We start from the raw sequence: 21641 nt of genomic DNA, 5'->3' as shown, positions 1-21641 counted from the left end.
ACATCATGTCCTACCTAGCTGGTGATGCCTTGATGTGGATCTGTCCCCTTTGGGAAGCAGGGGATCCTGTCGTCATGAGCCTGGGGGCCTTCCTGGTGGCCTTCCGTAAAGTGTTCGACATGCCTCGTCCAGCTGCTCTTGAAAAGTCTTCCCCTCCAAGCTTCCAGAGACAAGAGGAACCTGTGGGTGAATCGTCTCAACCTCCTATGACTGTCCAGCCATCACCCGTTCCACAGTCTGCCGATGCGGCCACCCATGCAAGATCCAAGAGGTCTAAGAAGAAGAAGCGGGCCAAGTTGCAGCCGGAATCTGGCCTCTGCCCTGTGAAGCTCGTACTCCAGAACCCTGGGCCAGTAGGAGAGGCTGTCCCTGGTGAGAGTCCTCCCTCTCCATTAAAGCCTATGACTGTTTCGTTGCCTTCTGGGAGCTTTGGGGTGTTCGAGCCACCAGCCACACAGAGTCGGTGTGTGGTCTCCATTCTTCAGCTCCAGAACCCGGCATGGGCATCATCTAAAGGTGGCCGAGCCCTCTTTGAGAATAGTCTAGTCCTGCAAGGACAACTACAGCTCCAGGTCGGAGCTTTATACACGAAGAAGTTCATCTTCCACCTGCTGACTGGTATGCCCATGGGTCATTGTGATCCAGAGATTCTAGCACCCATTTATGTCTGGAAACCTAGCAGGGCACCGTGCTTGAAACAATCAAGTGACAAGAGGTGTCTGGTTCCCTTGCGTCGCATTCAGTCAAGGTCATCTTCTTCGCCTGGTTTGCTAGTCGCCGAGTCAAGGTGTGAGGGTGCCTCTGAAGAGGGGGAGGCGGTCTCAGTCTCCTCACACATCCCCAGCGACTATACCAGTGTTCTGCTCCCAAGAGCACCCCTGCCTCTTGATTGTCTTCCCCAGGATAAAGGGCTGAAGATGGATCCAGAGTGTATGCCTTCAGCTCCCCTGTGGCCTAGGGGTGAGGGTCCCAAGACAGAGCTTCTCTCATCCTCTAACCAGAAGGATGTGGTTCAGTTTTTTCAGGGTAACAGGCTGAAGTGGCTCCCTGTATGTATGCCTCCAGCTTCCATTTGGCAGGTGGGTGAAGAGGTTGGAACAGTGGCCTACGTATCTCCGTTCCTCACCAATCGGGAGGAGGAGGTCCAATTTTTCTGGCATGTTGGGCTGAAGTTAGACTCAGTGAGGGTGTCTGCTGTTTCTAGTTGGCCGGCTGATGTAGGGGTCAAGTCTGAGGCTTTCAGGTCCCTGCTTTCTTCCACTCTGGAGGAAGAGATCCAAGTCCTTATACCCTCGGTGTTGGAAGCTGACTCCATCGGGCACCAAGAAGCTTGGCACCCTGGGATTCCTGATGGCACACATATTCCACCCTACGTGAAGGATGTCGTGTCAACCTGGACTGTGTGTGGTCCCATACTCCTTCTTCAGGTCATTCTGGCAGGCTTGAGGAAGAGGGGCCGTAAAGGGGGGGGGTACTGTAACAACCCTGCTGGCATCACGGCATGGCCTCCCATCCCCAGCGCACCAACTTACTTTCTCCTTCAAACCATGCTGTGAAATCTGTCTGTTGCCAGCCCTGAGCTCCATGTGCTATGCCTCTTGTTTTCCTGCTTGCTCTCCATGTTTCCTGACTGTGTGTATAGGGGGGCGGCGCCTGAACTCTCTGGTTCTTATGCGGTCTGGGTGCACCTGTGTAATCTGTCCCTGACCAACCACCTGGAGCCCTTGACTACTTAGTTTCGCCACTCCCACTGAAACATTGCCTGAGCAATGTCTATACTCAGTTAGTATTCCGCTGCTGAGCTAGCCAGGCCCTGTTCTGTTTGTCTCCTTCTCTGGAGGATTCTCTAGTCTTGCTTTGTACCCTGTCTGCCTGCCGGGAGGCTGAATATCCTGGCCCCTGAGTCTTTGTCCCTGTGCCTCTGTCTGAACTCTGTCTTACCTCTGTCTGTCAGTCTCCTTGTTTGTGGTTCCTTCCCTGCCGTGTCTTTCCTTGTGTCCTCTTTATCTGTCTGCACGGCTCCCTAGCCGCTCTGTCTGCACGGCTCCCTAGCCGCTCTGTCTGCACGGCTCCCTAGCCGCTCTGTCTGCACGGCTCCCTAGCCGCTCTGTCTGCACGGCTCCCTAGCCGCTCTGTCTGCCCCGCACTCCTGCGGCTCTGCCTGCTCCGTACTCCTGCGGCTCTGCCTGCTCCGGAATCCTGCGGCTCTGCCTGCTCCGCACTCCTGCGGCTCTGCCTGCTCCGCACTCCTGCGGCTCTGCCTGCTCCGCACTCCTGCGGCTCTGCCTGCTCCGCACTTCTGCGGCTCTGCCTGCTCCGCACTCCTGCGGCTCTGCCTACCTACATCTCCTGTGTGAACAGGTCCAAACCTGTTCTCTCATATACCACACCTTCCTGCCTAGATCCATACCTGCATCTCCTGTGTGAACAGGTCCAAACCGGTTCTCTCATATACCACTCCTGCTTGCCCTGTGTCTCCAAGCCGTGTCCGCTTGCCCAGTGTCTCCAAGCCGTGTCCAGTGTCTCCAAGCCGTGCCCGCTTGCCCAGTGTCTCCAAGCCGTGCCCGTTTGCCCAGTGTCTCCAAGCCGTGTCTCCAAGCTGTGCCTGCCTGCCAGTGTACCAAGCCGTGCCTGCTTGCCCAGTGTCTCAGCCTGCTTGTCACTCGCACCTGTCCAGGTGTCCTGTTCCCGAGTGGGATCAGCAGCCACAGCCAGACACCACCCTGGAGTGGCACCCGGCAGCTACCTGCCGCACAAGCCTGACCTCACCATCAGAGGCTCCAGTGAAGACCAAGGTAGCTGTCGCAGTCACGCCCCTTCCAGGGTAGTCTGGTCTGTGGCACAGTGGGGCCACAACCCCCGGCTCGCTCCATTCAGCCAAGGCGCGAGCGTGACAGGAACCATGTTCATGGTATATAGTATAATAGGCATTATATATGCCTTAAACACATTAATACGACCCATCCAGGATAAAGTGGGTAGGCTATACTTCTGCATCAGGCTTTTGACCTTTTGAATTAAAGGAATGTAGTTTTTGTGGAATAGGTTGGCGGGATCTCTAGTTATCATTATTCCCAAATATCTAATAGAATTAGTGGCCCAAGAGAATGGAATCTGCGTACGAATAGTGGAGGTCTGAGAGTGAGGGAGACCAACGCTTAGCACTTCAGATTTTGACAAATTAATTTTGAAATTAGAAAGGAGACCAAAGTGATGAAAGGCCTGAAGGATAATTGGGAATGCTTGGGATGGATTGGAGATAAGGAAAAGCAGATAATCTGCGAAAGCTAGAGTTTTAAGTGACCTCCGACCCACCGACAACCCCTCTATACGTTGGTCTTGTCTGATGCTTTGTATCAAAGTTTCTATAACTAAAATGAACAAAGATGGCGACAAGGGACAACCCTGTCTAGTCCCGTTATTAATCCCAAAACTATCTGACAGGGTGCCGTTGACTCTGACTTTGGCCGTCGGTTGAGAATAAAGCGAGAGGACTGCTGTTATCATAGAATCATAGAATCGTAGAGTTGGAAGGGACCTCCTGGGCCATCTGGTCCAACCCCCTGCTCAAAGCAGGATTCGCTAAATCATCCCAGTCAGATGTCTGTCCAGCCTTTGTTTGAAGACTTCCATTGAAGGAGAACTCACCACTTCTCGTGGCAGCCTGTTCCACTCATTGATCACTCTAACTGTCAAAAAGTTTTTTCTAATATCTAATCTGTGTCTCCTCCCATTCAGTTTCATCCCATTGCTTCTAGTCTTTCCTTGTGCAAATGAGAATAAAGTTGATCCTTCTACAATGTGACAGCCCTTTAGATATTTGTAGACAGCTATTAAGTCTTCTCTCAGTCTTCTCTTTTGCAAACTAAACATTCCCAAATCCTGCAACCTTTCCTCATAAGACAGGGTTTGCAGACCGGTCAACATTCTGGTCGCTCTTTTCTGAACTTGCTCCAGTTTGTTGATGTCTTTTTTAAAATGTGGTGCCCAAAACTGGACACAATATTCCAGATGAGGTCTGACCAAAGAGGAGTAGAGGGAAATAATGACTTCACGTGATCTAGACTGTATGCTTCTGTTAATACATCCTAGAATTGCATTTGCCTTTTTTGCTGCTGCATCACACTGTTGACTCATATTCAGTCTGTTATCTATTAGTATACCCAAGTCTTTTTCACATGTGCTGTCACTTAGCCCTACTCCTCCCATTCTATATATGCTTTTTTCATTTTTATTGCCCAGATGTAGTACTTTGCATTTCTCCCTGTTAAAAACCATTCTGTTAGTTGCTGCCCACTTCTCCAGTTTATTTAAATCTTTTTGAATCCTCTCTCTCTCTTCTCTAGTATTAGCTATCCCTCCTAGCTTTGTGTCATCAGCAAATTTAATCAGTTTACCCTCAATTCCTTCATATAAATCGTTGATAAAGATGTTGAACAATACAGGGCCCAGGACAGAGCCCTGTGGTACCCCACTTGAGACATTCTTCCAACTGGATGTGCAGCCATTTACAACCACTCTTTGTGTCCGATCACTAAGCCAGTTATGAATCCACCTAACAGTTGCCTTGTCCATTCCATACTTAGTCATTTTTTCAATAAGGATTGTATGAGAGACTTTGTCAAATGCTTTGCTGAAGTCAAGATATACTATATCTACAGCATTTCCTTGATCCACCTAATCAGTGATACCATCATAGAAGGAAATTAAGTTAGTCTGACATGACTTATTAGTTACAAACCCATGCTGACTCTGTTTAATCACTTCATTCTTATCCAGGTACTGACACACATGTTGTTTAATAATTTGTTCAAAGATCTTTCCTGGTATAGAAGTCAGACTCACCGGCCTATAGTTGCCTGGGTCCACCTTCTTCCCCTTTTTGAAGATAGGAACAACATTTGCTCTTCTCCAGTCTTCTGGCACTTCTCCTGTTCTCCAAGAATTTTCAAAGATTATGGAGAGGGGTTCGAAAATTTCTTCTGCTATCTCCTTCAGTACTCTGGGGTGTAATTCATCTGGACCTGGAGACTTGAATTAATTTAGGTTAGCTAAGTGTTTCCTCACTATCTTTCTGTTTATAGATATCCTGGATTCTTCTATTCCCTTAATAGGACAGTGAATAACAGTTGATGTTACATTTCCTTTCTGAGAGAAAACAGATGCAAAATAGGAATTTAAAAGTTCAGCTTTCTCAACATCCTGTCTTACCATTTCATCATTTTCATCCTGTAAAAATCCTATAGCATCTTTGACTTTTCTTTTACTTTTGACATATCCCCAAAATCCTTTATTATTGCTTTTGACATCTCTTGCAAGCCTCAATTCATTTTCAGCTTTAGATAATCTGATTTGTTCCCTGCAGGTTCTGCAGACAGCATTATATTCTTCTTTAGATATGCCTCCCTCTTTCCATTTTATAAACATTTTTTTCTTCCTTTTTAGCATGTGCTTAAGTTCTGTGTTCATCCATTCTGGTTTCCTTAAATGCTTCCTATTCTTCCCTCTTTTCGGAATTGTTAACAACTGTGCATTGAGAATTTCATTTTTCAAGATTTCCCATCCTTCCTGGACATTTTTGTCTTTAAGGATATCCAGCCATTGGATCCCTCCAATTCTCTTTCTGAATCCTTTAAAATCTGCCTTTCTGAAATCTAACCTTGATGTCTGAGTCTTCACAGGTCTTCCGCCTCTAGTTATCCAAAATTCTAAAATAGCATGGTCGCTACCTCCTAGGGTCCCAGCCACTTTTACCTCCTCAACCATTTCCTCCCTGTTTATAAGGATTAGATCCAAGGTAGCAGTTCCCCTTGTTTTCTCCCTTACCTTTTGGAAGATAAAGTTGTCAGCAAGAGAGGATAAGAATTTCCTTGACCTGTTAGTTTTGCCTGAGAGAGATTCCCAACAAATGTCTGGATAGTTGAAATCTCCCATGACAACTATGTCATATTTTTTGGAGAACTTGGCCATTTGATGCATAAAGAGTTCATCCATATCTTCAGCTTGCACAGGCGGCCTGTAGTAAATGCCTACAATGGTGTCCTTTCTATTGTTCTGTCCTTGTATTCTTACCCAAACAGTTTCCACAGAACTCCCAGTCTCTGAAGCTTCAATCTCTGTGCAGATATACGCGTTTCTAACATACAATGCGACACCCCCTCCTCGTTTATCAAGTCTGTTTCTTGCAAATAAGTTGTATCCTTCTAGTCTTGTATTCCAATCGTGTGTATTGTCCCACCAAGTTTCAGTGATTCCAATGACATCATATTTCTTTTCCTGTGTTAGTAGTTCCAATTCTCCTTGTTTGTTGCCCATGCTTTGTGCATTAGTATAGAAACATTTTAGTTTGTGATTGGTTTCTCTTTCTCCAATATTTTTATTGATTAGATTCTTTCGTCTTTGTTCTTCCTTTCCACTTCTAATAGCAGAGTTCTCAATAGCATTTGTCAGGTGTATGGCTTTTTCTGGTCTTTTGCTTCCCTTCCCATGTTTTTCTAGTTTAAAGCTCTCCTTACAAGTGTAGCAAGGCGACTTCCAAATACATGCTTTCCAGTCTTCGTAAGGTGCACCCCATCTCTAGCAAGTAGTCCATCGTATAAGTAGTTCACTCCGTGATCCAGAAATCCAAATCGTTCCTGACGGCACCATCGACGTAGCCAGTTGTTCACCTGCAGAATCTTATTCCACCTCCTTGTTCCATGGCCATCCACTGGGAGGATGGAAGAGAAGACCACCTGCGCTCCCAGTTCTTTCACTTTCTTGCCTAAGTCTTCAAAGTCTCTGCAGATGGTTTCCAGGTCATTTCTTGCGGTGTCATTTGTCCCCACATGTAGTAGCAGGAATGGGTAGTCATCTGTAGGTCTGAAGAGTCCTAATATCCTGTCAGACACATCTTTAATTTTTGCACCTGGAAGACAGCACATTTCTCTTGAAGTTATATCCGGTCTGCAGATAGCGGCCTCTGTTCCTCTCAACAGGGAATCCCCCATGACCACCACTCTCCGTTTCTTCTTCACAACATTTTTCTTTCTCCATCCAGGAGGACTCTGAAGGCGTACAAGGTTGCTGTTTGTGGGCAAAGTCTTATCCTGATGTATTTCTTCATCGTTTTCCTGCGTGAGAGCCTGGTACTGGTTTCTGAGCAGTATGGGTACTGACTGCCTCCTGATCCTCCTGTTTCTCTGGGTCACATGTCTCCATTCCTCTGTTTCTTCAGGTGCACTTCGAATTTCTTCTCTTTCTGTAACATGAAGAGATAATTCTGCTCTGTCCAAGAACTCTTCACCTTCCTTAATGATCTTCAACGTAGCTAACCTCTCTTCGAGATTTTGCAACTTTTCCTCCAACAGGGACACAAGCTTGCATTTGTGGCATGTGAAGTTTGGCTTTTCCACTGGTAAATCTGTGAACATGTAGCAAGAAATGCAGCTCACCAAATGGCTCCTGGCCTCTTCCATCTTGAGATTTCTTAAAAACGATGAAAGATGAGCCAAAGTTTTTCCGATTTCCTCTTTTCAGCTGCAACGGCCAAAACCCAGTGATCGTTGAGCCCGCGGAGACTCTTCACTTATCCCAGAAGGCACTGGGAATATGCAAATGATCTCCTCAAGACTCTTCCCCTGGTTATATATTGAGGAGGGAAGCCAAACCTAATCATTACTTGTTCCATGAACCTCCAGCTCACTCTGTCGAAAGCCTTCTCTGCATCCGTCGACAGGAGCATCAAGGGCATACCCCGAGTCTTAGCAAACATTATAGACTGAATGACTTTAGTAGAATTATCCTTCCCTTCCCTGCCTCTTACAAAGCCTACTTGATCTGCATGAATTAGCTTAGGTAAGAAATTGCTTAATCTGCCCGCTAATATTTTAGCCCACATCTTAATATCTGCATTAAGCAGTGATATTGGTCTGTAGCTAGCGCATAGGTTGGGGTCTTTACCCTCCTTAGGGAGGACTGTGATGTATGCCTCTAAGGATTGTCTAGGGGGGAGCTGGCCTTCTAAATAGGAATTAAACAAAGACACTAGGTGAGGTAACAGTGGTTTTATAAACTTTTTATAATAGATAATGGGAAGACCATCTGGACCCGGTGCCTTTCCGTTCGGAATAGTAGAAAGAGTGTCTAAAATTTCTTTGGGGGTAACTGGGGCAGTCAACAAGGACTGACCTTCGAGAGTTATTTTAGGGAGATGTAGCGAGGTCAAGAATTCTTTTATTTTTGCCAAGGCTGTGACTGGCTCCTGCATGCTATCCGGTGTATTTAAATTGTATAAATTTTCATAAAAGGTTTTAAACTCCCTGGCAATATCTGCAGTCCCGAGAATTGAAGAGCCATCTAAAGCTCTGAGTTGTCTAATAAACGTCTTTTCTTTTTGTTTCTTAAGTAGGGATGTCATAAGCTTACTACTTTTATTGCCATGAAGATAGAACTTCTGCTTACTTCTCATGTAAATTTTTGCTGATTGAATGTTTAAAAGGTTTTTTAATGAGGTTCTCAGATCTGTCAGTTCAGATAATGTTTTATTTACTTGAGATCTCTTATGTAGTCTCTCGAAGGAACTAATTTGATGTAGAATAGACACAACCTTTTTTGTTCGCTCTTTTTTCAAATAGGAGCCTAGGGCTATAAATTCCCCTCTCATTACAGCTTTATGTGATTCCCATACCATAGGCAAGGGCGGGCCTGAGTGCAAATTATTTTGAAAAAAGAAGTCAAGAGTGTTTGTCAGTTTTTCAATGTGGGAATCCGAGTCCAATAGTGTCTCATTCAGTGACCATGACCCAGCCGGCCGTGGTAGAGTTTTTATCTCTATGTCAAGAAAAATGGGAGCGTGGTCTGAGAGAGAGATGATATCTATATTAGCTTTTTTAAGTAATTGGAGATTAGCTGTTTGTATCAATAGGTAATCAATTCTATGATAGCTATTATTCGGATGGGAATAAAAAGTGTAATCTCTGCCCGAAGGAAAAAGTGTTCTCCAAGGGTCTATCAGATGCAATTTTTGTAATGAAAGGTGTAATCTTCTCAGCGCCCTTTGAGAAAGAGCCGACCTGCCCGTCGAAGTATCTAAGGCTGGGTTCAAAGATACATTAAAATCCCCTCCCACCAACAACAGACCCTCAGTAAAAAGTTCTAGAACATTCATTGTTTTACACAGCCAACCTATCTGGTTCCTATTTGGGGCATATAAATTACACAGGGTAATCTTAGTGTTGGCCAAAAAGCCCTTAATTATAATGTACCTGCCTTCTGAGTCCGATAAACAATCACTCAAAATAAAGGGAACATTTTTCTTTATAGCAATACTCACTCCACTTGACGCTGAACCGCCCGCACTGTGATACCAGGTCGGGTAGCGAGATCTAGACATATCCGGGACTCTCCCTTTTTTAAAATGTGTCTCCTGCAGGAAAACTATACTAGACTTCTTTGAATGCAAAAGATTCATTACTTGGCTTCTCTTACTCGGGGAGCGTAAGCCTTTTACATTATACGAGGCCACTGTCATAGTGGCGAAGTTCACCTTATCACCCATAGTTTGGTAAAGGAAGTAATAATAAAGATTCCTCTGTCATCAAACCACCGAAATTAAAAAAAAACAAAGAGATGAAAAAAATAACAAAAAACCTAAAAATTATTAAGATAAAACAAGAGAAATATAACAAGAACCAACTACCTGTCTGTAGCAGAGGTAGGGAGTCAAACATACCTCCCATAACAGAGCAGGAAATAACATTTTTGACACACGAGTGGCACATGTTAACTTATACGGCAATTGAATGATATCAACACCTGAGTAAATGTCAAACTTAGCAAGCTAAAATAAGATAGAACATGTCCGAGTGGACCGAGGGGTCCGGCTCCAGTATTGGAAAAATGCAACCGAAAGAAGCACAAGAAAGCTCAGGGGGGGTATCTCCTTTTCCATTCCAGATTTCCCTCTTTTAGGAGTCAAGCGTTTCTTTCCTAAGACCCAGTCACCCTGCCCTCCAGTAAAAGCATGGACAGGGGGAGGTGTGCGATGATCCATGTCCAAAGGTAGCCAGGAAGGAATATCCATAGGGGCAATGCCAAAAGCGTCCCATATTTTGGTTAAATCCTCAGGGGTCCGAACCATTATTTGCCTACCATCTCCTTGTATAGATATACCAAACGGAAACAGCCATTTATATAAGATTTTACGTGAGCGTATTACCTCCAGGAGGGGCCTTAGGACTCTTCTTTTTGCAAGGGTTGACGGCTCAACGTCCTGATAAAGATGAATAGCAGATCCCTCATAAAAAAGATTTTTAATGTCTCTTGAGGCAGACAAAATAGCATTGGTATCCAAATAGCTCAATAGGCCGCAAATCACATCCCTCGGAGGTTCCGTTGGCTTCGGCTTTGGTCTAAGTGATCTATGCACCCTTTCTATTACAATTCGATCACATGTTTCTTGTGGGATTAAGAGGGCGAAGATCTCCTTCGTAGATTTTTCTAATATTTCTGTGGAAACACTTTCAGGCAAGCCTTTTATCCGTATGTTCTTCCTACGACTCGGATTTTCCTGATCCTCGAGGGCCAGAAAAGAGTTGTTAAGCTGTGCTCTGTGGTAGTCTAGATGTTCTCTCATGGCATTGGAGTGGCTAATGATAGAGGACTGAGAGGACTCCAAAGACTCCACTCTATTACCAATGAGTAGCAAGCCCGCTCTCATACCAGATATCTCATTAACTAATGGTTTTATAGCTTGTGCTAATAATTTTTTAAAAAACGATCTAGAAAGTTTCCCAGAGTCTGATTGAGTGACATCGCTGCCTGAAGCATCATCACTGGAGTCGGAGTCCTCGACATGCTCCTCCTCCACAACCTCTGCAGGGAGCCTTTTAGCATTAGGCTTAGACGAAGCAGATTTATTTTTCAAAAATTTATCCATTTCACCCTGTTTGCTTCGATACGACTCTGCAGCCAACGGTTTTGCACGCTCTTTGTTAGTTTTGACCATTTTGCTTAATTGAAGCGTGCCTTTAATTTACCACCCGTGCGTCAAGAAAAGTCTAGTAGAGCATTTTACTATATGAAAATAACCCCATGTAACTTGGAGGGTGAGGGGTTAATATATGGAAACATCCGTGGGGATCTACTGGAGCCGGTAGGGACAGGGTAACGCCAACTCCCCACCGCGGCGCTTCAGAAAAGACACAATGTCCTCCTCACCAAGGTCGCATAAATCTGCAGACAGCAGCACCTCTATGTGGGGAGAGCGATATCCCCCGTTCCAAAAACAACTCAGTCCCTGGGAAATGTCTCAGCAAAACAGGGGGCCGTCAACAACCCGTCTGGCCCAGAGCCAGCACCTTCCTCCACCGCACGTAGCGATAGTAACCCCTGCAGGCCCCACAGACAGCTCACCGGGGGCTCCCTCTCACCGCCTTTTGCTCCAACGGGCGAGACCGCTCCTTATTCCGCGGTCTCACGCCTCTATCGAGGGTCTCCTGCGGTCCGGTTTCCAGGCCTTGTGCTCAGGGGGATGTAAAGATGGCGCCCGTCTCCCTCCAGCGCTGCAGCACCCTCCACGAGGCCGTTCTGCGCTCCGGTGTCACGGCGGAGAGCAGCAGCCCCTCTCTTCTCCCCACCGCCCCCACCTTCTTCTCCAAGCCCGGGGCACTCTAAAATTCGTTTTTGCCACTTTCGTCCGGGCCAAATAAGGCAATTTTGTGGCTGGAAGCGGGAGCTGCCATAAGACACGTCCTCCCTGTATGAGATCCAGGCCACGCCCCCTCAGGATCCAAATTTTACATTTCTGTCACTTTATGGAGGTAATAACTCTGGAACGTTTCAACGGATCCACTGATTCGGAGATTGTTTTTTCGTGACATATTGTATTTCACGATATAAACAAAATGAAGCATCATGTGAAATTCAGAAGTAAAAACCAGTGTGAAAAATGAAGGACAAAAGATGGTTCTACACCACAACATAGAAATCATATACAGAAAAAGGTATGAATTAACCAAAATACAAAGGAAAATATATTAAAAAGTATTTTTTATTATAACTCAAAAAAAACAAAAAAAAACAGTGCCAATGACATAAATAGTATAAATATCAAAGTAAGCCATAAGATGGCCCTACGTACGTTACGGCGTACAAGCCTTCTTTCCGGGGTGTGTCTAAAGTATGAGACTAGCATCAATATATATACATATGTAGCCAATAAGAATCAATGAACCGGACGGTTCATAGGGTAGATGAGATCCGAGGTCCGCTCACGTGATCAACGTGGGCGCGGCTTCGGGTCATGTGATCGGGATGCCTCTGTGACGCTCTGGCTAATGAGAGCGATGGGCGGGCAGTGGGGGTCCCCATGCGCTAATCAACACTGGTGGCACACATCTCCCCTATGAACTCTCCGGTTTATTGATTCTTATTGGCTACGTACGTAGAGACTCCTGGCGCCACAGTATATTGCTGGTAAATATTTAACCCCATGTACCTTTTGTATTTGCCCACCTTTGTTCTGAGACACACCACATGATTTATGGTTACCTCATTTGTACCTTGTATTACTGCTTACCACTCACCATCTTTCTCTTTGTCACATCTCATGTGTGGGTTTCTGTTTATATTTACTGCATGCATGACTATTTATTGTGCCTGTAAACTACTCGTGGCACCATCTTACGGCTAACTTTGATACTTATACTATTTATGTCAATGGCATTGTTTTTTATAGTGTTATGATAAAAATTTCTTTTTAATATATTTTAGTTTGCATTTTTGGTTTATTCACACCTTTTTATGTACTTCATGATAGTAGCAAAATTTGTTTGCTATGACTTGCGTTTATTTGTTAAATTTGGTGAATATTTTGAACATTTCACAATTTTCAAACTTTTAATTCTTATACCCTTAATCCAGGAAGTTATATCACACAAAATAGTGAATAAATAACATTTCCCCACATGTCTACTTTACATCTGCATCACTTCTAGAGCATAATTTTTTGTTCGGAAGTTAGAAGGGTTAAAAGTTGATCAGCAATTTCTCATTTTTCCAACAAAATTTCCAAAACCTTTTTTTTTTTTTTTTTTTTAGGGACCACCTCACATTTCAAGTGACTTTGAGGGGCTATATGACAGAAAATACCCCCCAAAAAATTACCTTAGCCTCAAATTCATTTCATTTTACAAGAGTAACAGTAGAAAATGGACCCCAAACTTTGTTGTGCAATTTCTCCTAAGTATGGAAAACCCTATATGTGGGGGGAAAATTATTGTTTGGGCGCACGGCAAAGCTCAGAAGGGAAGGAGCACCATGACTTTGAACGCAAATATTGCTGGAATTGAGAGTGCTCTGAGTGTTGTGAAGTCAGAGTCGTGGAAATTGAGGAGTCATAAGTTTGGCTTACCAACTGCATAGCCCTAGGCAGGAGTGGGGCTGGGAGGAGAAGGTGTCTCAGTTATGCAATGGTGCGGTCCCTGGGCTTCAAAAAAAATGTCGGCAATGAGGGAACAGCGGAGTCTACTCTGTACATTGATTTTCCAGCGGTGTACTTAACGAAAATGGCCGCCCGAGGCAGCGCATATGCACATTTATATCTTGACTCAATGATGAGCCCCACTTCTCCTGTTGGCTTCCTGCAGCACCTACCCTGTCTCCTGCAACTCCAACTCCACCACTGCGCCCCCTTCCTGGTAAGCTACATTCGGACTATAAGATGCAGCCCCATTTTCACCCCAAATTTTCGCCCCAAATATAGGAAGAGATGTTACTAGCTTGTGAATTTATCTCCAAAATTAAAGGGAGTCTGTCAACCCATTTTAGCCCTATCAGCTGCCAGCATCGCAATCAGGGGGATGTAACCTGAAAGATAAGAAATACAAGTTAGATTATACTGACCGGGAGGCGCATTCGAGTGCGGTGGGTGTCGCGGTCCGTTCCGACGCCTCCCATCTTCATACGATTACGTCCTCCTTCTTACTTCTGCCACAGCTCCTGCGCAGGCGTACTTTATCTGCCCTGTTGAGGGCAGAGTAAAGTACTGCAGTGCGCAGGCGCCGGGAAAGGTCAGAGAGGTCCCGCGCCTCCGCACTGCAGTACTTTACACTGATCGGACACCAGGGTGAGTATAATCTAACTTGTTTTTCTTATCTTTCAGGTTACATCGGAGGCTTATCTACAGCATTACAGAATGCTATAGATAAGCCCCTGATGGCGGTGCCGGCAGCTGATAGGGCTAAAATGGGGTGACAGATTACCTTTAACCTCTTAGTGACAGAGCCAATTTTGACCTTAAAGTGGTTATCCGGGATCAATATAACTTGTGTGTGTACCTAGGCTGCAGAATGCTGACAGTTTGTAATTTACTCCCCGTCAGCATTCTGCTCAGTTGCCTAGATACAAACAAGTCATGTGACCAGCCTCACTCCTAATTTTGGAGGAGCTGATGAAAACCCAACTAGAGTTTTCCTGTCTGGAGTTTGGTCGGTGATGTCACAACAGACCCCAACCCCCAGTATCCAGTAGGCCCGCCTCGTCCTCTTCCTCCTTGAAGCACATTCACCAAGCACTGTGATATATAGAGACCAGCTGATTGGACAGCTCCATCCAAATGGCTGTGTCAGTGCTTTAACAATGCTCTGACAACACCTTTACATGGAGCTGACAACCCATTCACAGGGAGCCACCACTATGACAATGCTTTGATTCTCTCTCCCTTACAGCAACAGCTTTGACAACCCTCTTCACAGGGGTCGACAACCCCTTCACAGGGAGACAGCGCTATCACAATGCTCCGATCCTCTTTTCCTCACTGTAGCAGTGCTGACAACCCCTTCTAATTTGTTGTGCAACTTCTCTTAAGTACGCCGATATCCCATATGTGGGGGAAAGCTACTGTTTGGGTGCATGGCAGGGCTCGGAAAGGAAGGCGCGACGTTTTGGAATGGAGACTTTGATTGGTTTGGGGGCATCATGTCACATTTGGAGAGCCCCTGATGTGCCTAAACAGTGGAAATCCCCCACAAATGACCCTATTTTGGAAACTACACCTTTCAAGGATTTTATACAAGGGTATAGTGAGCATTTTGAACACACATGTACTACACAAAATGTGATAACATTATGTCATCATATTGAAAATTTTCATTTTTTTTTTTTCAAAAAATGTTGTTTTAGCCCAAAATTTGTAATTTTCACAATGGATCATAGGTGATAACGGACCCAATAATTTATTACACAATTTCTCCTGAACGTGAAGATATGTGGTCGAAAACTTCTGTTTGGCCACATAGCAGGGCTTGGAAAGGAAAGAGCGCTATTTCTCTAATTGATTGTGAATGCCATGTCGCATTTGGCGTGCCCCTGACATGTGAAAACAGCAGAACCCCCCCCCCCACAAAACATTTTTAACCTACAGGTGAGTCACAAAACTTTATACCATTTACATGTGAGAAAATTAAAAAAAATTCCACCAAAATACTGTTTTAGCACCAAATTTATCATTTGCACAAGGGGATTTGGGAGAAATAGAAGCCACACAATTTTTTTGCAATTTCCACTAAATGTGGCAGTACCACATATGTGGTTGTACACTATTGTTTGAGCATATGTCAAGTATCGTATGGTAAGGAGCGCTACTTGGCTTTTAGAACGCAGATTCTGTTTGAATAGATTGTGGACACCAATAGCTGAGCCCCTGAGGTGCCAGAACAGCATAAACGCCCCAGATTACCCCATACTGGAAACTTCACTGCCTAATAAATTCATATAGGGGTGTAGTGAGCGTTTTGGACACATTCAGATGTGGAAATATGACATTCTAGAGGTAAAAATCTAATTTTTGCATCTGCTGCAAATTTGTCAGGTACACAAGGATTAATAGGTGAAACTGGACACCATAATTTATTGCGCAATTTTTCCCGAATGCTGTGCTGCACCAAATGGTTTTGGATCACAGATTTTGCTAGCATAGTTTGTGGCGACCTCTGTGGAGTTCCGAAGGTGCAAGAACACCAGAAAAACCTCAAAAGTGACCCCATTGTAGAAACTGCACCTCTCAATGAATTCATCTACAGCGGCAGTGACTGTTTTGTAACATCCACGCCAGGCTTTATTTGGTAGAATTGAAAATATGCCAGTTTAATGCCCATACGTTGTGCCCCTTTACAGTGTAGAGCTCCCATACATTGTGCCCAGTTTGTGCTTCTGTCGATACACACCCCGTAAATTGTTAAGTGCTCTCTTCCCACTACAAAAATGCCAAACTTGTGGCCAGTTACTGCGGTTTAGGCACCATGGGGCTCAGGAGGGGACCTCCTATTGCATGTGCTGGTCCAAGTGCCGGCAGCAGTGCCAGGTTTTCATGCGAGAGACTCACACGAGAATCGTGAGAGTCTCTCGCAAGTGAGTATGAGCCCTAAGGTTCATTCACACGTCAGTATTTGGTCAGGATTTTGCATCATTGTTTGTATGCCAAAGCCACAAATGGAACTTACCGAGAAAAAATATAATTGAAAGACTGACTCCTGTTCTTTGTTTTGAAGACACTCTTGGTTTTGGCATACAAATACTGATGAAATACTGATCAAAGAAATACTGATGTGTGAATGAGGCCTTAAAGAAAATTCTGTTGTGTATGAAAGATTGGGCTGAATATATGAAGACAATGGACTGGAAAAGAGAATATGATCTCGAACGGATTGTTTTATTATTTTGGCTTGAATAGTCCCCCTTTGGAATATTAGGGAATTGTTCTGACTACATAATTTATTCACTTATCTATTTTTAATTATTTTTATCTTTTTTTTTTTAATTATTTTCAGGTAGCAAATAGTAGGTTTTTCGTTTGATTATTTTGATTATTATGAATTGGAATATTTACTATCTACTTGGCCAATCTAATATATAAAGCTCAATGTGGGTGTGTATGTCCGGGATTGCCATCCGCACCGTCGCAGCTACAGTCACACGTATGGACCCCGAGAGCGTCACAGGCTATGTTGTGAGGCAAAATTTTAACCCGGCATGTTCCAATTCACCAAACAATTTGGCCCCTATCTACATAATGGGGAAAAAGTGAAAGGAAAAGTGTTGGAGGCAAATTGACAGCTGCCAGATGTGAACAAGGGGGACTTAGAGAATGAGAGCGATGGCGCCAAAGAGTGTATATCGTTCAGTTGCTAAGGTGGGGCCCTGACATTGGATACTCACCACATATGGGGATATGAACACACACACAAAATGCTCCACACACTACCACGTGCTTCAACACATATACCAACCTCAGCACACATTTCACCACACATACACCAACCTCGCCACATAAAAGTCCAAACACAAAAGTCGCCACTCAAAACTCGCCACGCTGTCCCAGAGCTGTTTAAAAGATGAAAAATGAGCTGTGATTGGTGGCTATCAGCCACAGTTTTCTTTGTGGTAACTGAGGCCTATTATTCTTATCATTTCTATGGTGTTATTGTCCTTCTGTAAAGCTGGAAATAACACAATTTATTACCGTGCCAACACAGACCACGCTCTGACACAGGCTGCAGGGGACATGACCAGCACAGCGCTCAATGTGCGGATGGTACCCAGGGTCCTGAGGAGAGGAGACTCTCGTCCGGGCCCTGGGTACCATAAACCTGTAAAAAATAGAATTAAAATAAAATATAGTGATATACTTACCTTCCAACGGCCCCCGGACTCTTTCCCTCCTCTCACCACACGCCCGACATCTTCCGGTCCCAGTAATACTTTGCACGAAAGACCGCTGATAACGTCGCGCTCTCGCGAGAGTGACGTCATCTCCGGTCCTTCGTGCTAAGCAATACTGGGACCGGAAGATGCCGGGAGCATGGAGAGGAGATCGGGGGCCGTCGGAAGGTGAGTATAACCTTTTTTTAAAAATATTTTTTACATTCTATCTTTTACTATTGATGCTGCCTAGGCAGCATCAATAGTAAAAAGTTGATCACAATTATCAAACACTATGCTTGACAAGTGTGACCAACCTGTCAATCACATTCCCAAGCGATGCTTCAAATCGCTTGGAATGCACTTGAATTCCGCAAGCGAAAATCGCGTGAAAAACGCATGTTTTCCGAGGGAAAACGCATGCGAATTCGCATGCGTTTTTCCTACGTCGTGAGTTGCGGAAATGCTGCGGAAATTTCCGTAGCATTTCTGCAACGTGGGAACTTAGCCTCAGTGTGACACGCAGCAGTGACGAGGCCCCAGCTGTGAGATCGCCGATCGTGGTGGATCGTCCTGGACCATCTTTTGACCGTCAGTCTCCCGCTAGCCATATTCTAGAATACCCGATGCGTTAGAATCGGGCCACCATCTAGTTACTATATTTTTTTTTTACTTTTCAATTACGGTATTCTTATTGGTATATATTTTTCTTTGTCCTTACAATAATTTATTGAATAAATGCTACGCTATTTTGCATGCACCTGAATTTTTTTTCGATATGTAAGGCGCAATATTAGATGTAATACACTGCACTGTGTGCACTTTCTATTCTGGCACTTTTTTCTTGCACATTTGCACTATAGTATACCAAATAAATAATAGATTTTCGCTTGATTCACTATCCGGTCACCAATCGTGTTTCAGTTCTTTAGGTTACATTAAAACACTATATAATGAAATAACTATTCATTACTCTGATTTTTACCTTTACTAACACAACCTCCTCTATCTTCACTAATTATTTCCATCACATGTTTATGCTTTCTTTATTAGGATCCATTATTACTATTTTAATATGGTAGTAAATATAGATTTATATATTCTACTTTTTTTTCGATGGGTGCCGTATCTGCTACATCGCGGACGTCACACTGTGTCAGCTGGGAATTCTTATTTGCATTCCACTTCCGGCAGCCTCAGTTAGAGGAGCGCACGCGTGCCTTCCGCACCGGTAGGATTTCAGGACGTGCCGCCTCTGTTGACCCCCTTGCGTTCCACTTGTGTGTCACGGGGCATTAATCCGGAAGTCTCCTTTGGCTGAGAGGTATGCGGCAAGCGGGTCATGCGCCGACCAATCATAGCTTTATTATATAGCTCCCTCCTTCTTTCTCCGCACCACGTGGGTCCTGTACACCGATGACATTGTAGGATATTCTTCTTTAGTATTCTTGATTGGATGCAGTACGCTATATAATGTTGCTTTCTCCTGCCTTTGAGACACCCCCCTGGAAGAAGCTTGAATGCGAAACGGCGTAGGGGTTGGGCTGGTCCGGCTGTAACTTCTACTACTGGACTCTGCTCAGCTTGATTCATGTTCCACTGACTCTGAACATAGGCAGATAAGCATATGCTATGGTGATACCAGTGTCGGACTGGGGAGCCAAGGGCCCACCAGTAACATTGACCTTGGGGGGCCCACGTTTCACCTACATACAATTATTACACTTCCCTCATTCACAAATTTACCTACCGTATATCTCTATATAATAAACTGGGTAGTTTGGTTACTGACTGATGAGATGCTGCTTTTTTCTGTACAGAATCAATTGAATTATGCCAAGTACTTCTCATACAGTGGGGTTGGGGGCCCAGGTCTGCACAGGGGCCCACTGGGGGATTCCCCTGTTGCCCTATGGGCCAGTCTGAGCCTTTAAAGGAATGTTGTCTTTGTTTCCATTGTATTTGGCACTTTGTATATTTATTTGGGCAATCATACATGAATAACCCATAGGATTTGGATTCATTCGTATCTCTCATTTGATCCTGTTTTCTGTCCCATCCCCCTCAGGAGGTCCTTTCCTCACTTTGGTCATTTTGCCTATTTATCGTTTTTTCATTGTTTTTTTTTTATTTTAATATACATTAATAAAGAATGTCACTTTAATTAAGCTAGAATCTTTTCGTGTTTTTGTTAGGCAGCCATTTAGGCTATACTGCAAAAAAAAGACATTGATATAAAAGAGAATAGAACGGTAAACTAAAAGGAACACATCTAAAAAGAAAATTTAAAAAATGCAGTGACAATATGTCTGTAAGTCTCACCTTTCAAGATATTAATCTCGTCCACGTGAGATTCCCTCTGAAGAAGCGGACGTCACAGGGACGGAGCGACGCTGATGGAGGCGAGATACCTGGAGATGAATGGCGGGGGCGGAGTTATCTTCCGGGCAATGTCCCGCCCAGAGCCTGGAAGACGTCAGTTATACAAATGGATAAAAGATGATTTATCAACAACAAAGCATCTGACGTGAGGAGCCCGGGGGTCCCTGCCCTCAGCGTCTGTCACCCGCAGATTAGGGGCTCACACAGGGCCGATGTGGGGACAGATTCCCCTAATGCTGCGGAGGCCGAGCACAAACCTCCCGGACCCCCAGAGCCCGAGCTCAGGGTCTCCGGGTCACAGGTCAGACCCCAGCAATCAGCAACCGGGGGAGAACGTGTGTATTCAGGGGGGAAACATGGAGAACGGAACAGCACAGAGATGGTAAAGAGCATTTATTATATGGGGAGGAAAAATGGCCGAGTGTGACCAGCAGCTAATCCTGAGAGAGAATAACGGGGCCCCAGCACCTACCTCCACCTGCAGAGCCGCACTCCACATATATGGCTGCTCTGTGCGCACAGGACCTGGGATGAGGTCACAGGAGGGGAGGAGTCAGGGGTCACATGATCAGGGGCCTCAGTGTATGCAGGACTCTGCTGTGCTGGTTGTCATGGTGCTGGATGAGGGGAAGTTTCTGTGTGGGGTCAGGAGGGGTTTACAGGGGGGATGTAGCAGAGCCGTGTGTGTACAAGGTGTACGGAGCGGAGCCATGTGTGCGAGGAGTACGGAGCAGAGCCGTGTGTACGAGGTGTACGGAGCGGAGCCGTGTGTGTACGAGGTGTACGGAGCAGAGCCGTGTGTGTACGAGGTGTACGGAGCAGAGCCGTGTGTGTACGAGGTGTACGGAGCGGAGCCGTGTGTGTACGAGGTGTACGGAGCGGAGCCGTGTGTGTACGAGGTGTACGGAGCGGAGCCGTGTGTGTACGAGGTGTACGGAGCGGAGCCGTGGGTGTACGAGGTGTACGGAGCGGAGCCGTGGGTGTACGAGGTGTACGGAGCGGAGCCGTGTGTGTACGAGGTCTACGGAGCGGAGCCGTGGGTGTACGAGGTGTACGGAGCGGAGCCGCGTGTGTACGAGGTGTACGGAGCGGAGCCGCGTGTGTGAGGTGTACGGAGCGGAGCCGTGTGTGTACGAGGTGTACTGAGCGGAGCCGCGTGTGTACGAGGTGTACGGAGCGGAGCCGCGTGTGTACGAGGTGTACGGAGCAGAGCCGCGTGTGTACGAGGTGTACGGAGCAGAGCCGTGTGTGTATGAGGTGTACGGAGCAGAGCCGTGTGTGTGTGAGGTGTACGGAGAGGAGCCGTGTGTGTACGAGGTGTACGGAGCAGAGCCACGTGTGTACGAGGTGTACGGAGAAGAGCCGCGTGTGTACGAGGTGTACGGAGAGGAGCCGTGTGTGTACGAGGTGTACGGAGCAGAGCCGTCTGTGTACGAGGTGTACGGAGCAGAGCCGTCTGTGTACAAGGTGTACGGAGCGGAGCCGTGTGTGTACGAGGTGTATGGAGTGGAGCCGTGTGTGTACGTGGTGTACAGAGCAGAGCCGTGTGTGTATGAAGTGTACGGAGTAGAGCCGTGTAT

The 21641-nt window shown here is 45.5% G+C and overlaps 1 protein-coding gene across 1 annotated transcript in view; it reads right to left on the bottom strand.

Annotated features, from left to right (window-relative positions):
• LOC141055800 (uncharacterized) overlaps positions 1 to 20499 on the bottom strand; it is an 86102-nt gene extending 65603 nt beyond the window's left edge. Inside the window, exon 1 of the mRNA XM_073552513.1 lies at positions 20002 to 20499. The gene's annotated coding sequence lies outside the window, so the exon portion shown is untranslated. The remainder of the gene's footprint in view (positions 1 to 20001) is intronic.
• Positions 20500 to 21641: the final 1142 nt, after the last annotated feature.

Source organism: Dendrobates tinctorius, unplaced genomic scaffold (genome assembly GCF_039654945.1).
Source record: "Dendrobates tinctorius isolate UK_male_01 unplaced genomic scaffold, ASM3965494v1 ptg000192l, whole genome shotgun sequence".
Taxonomy (NCBI): Eukaryota; Metazoa; Chordata; class Amphibia; order Anura; family Dendrobatidae; genus Dendrobates; species Dendrobates tinctorius.
This window is presented reverse-complemented; position numbering and strand designations above follow the sequence as displayed.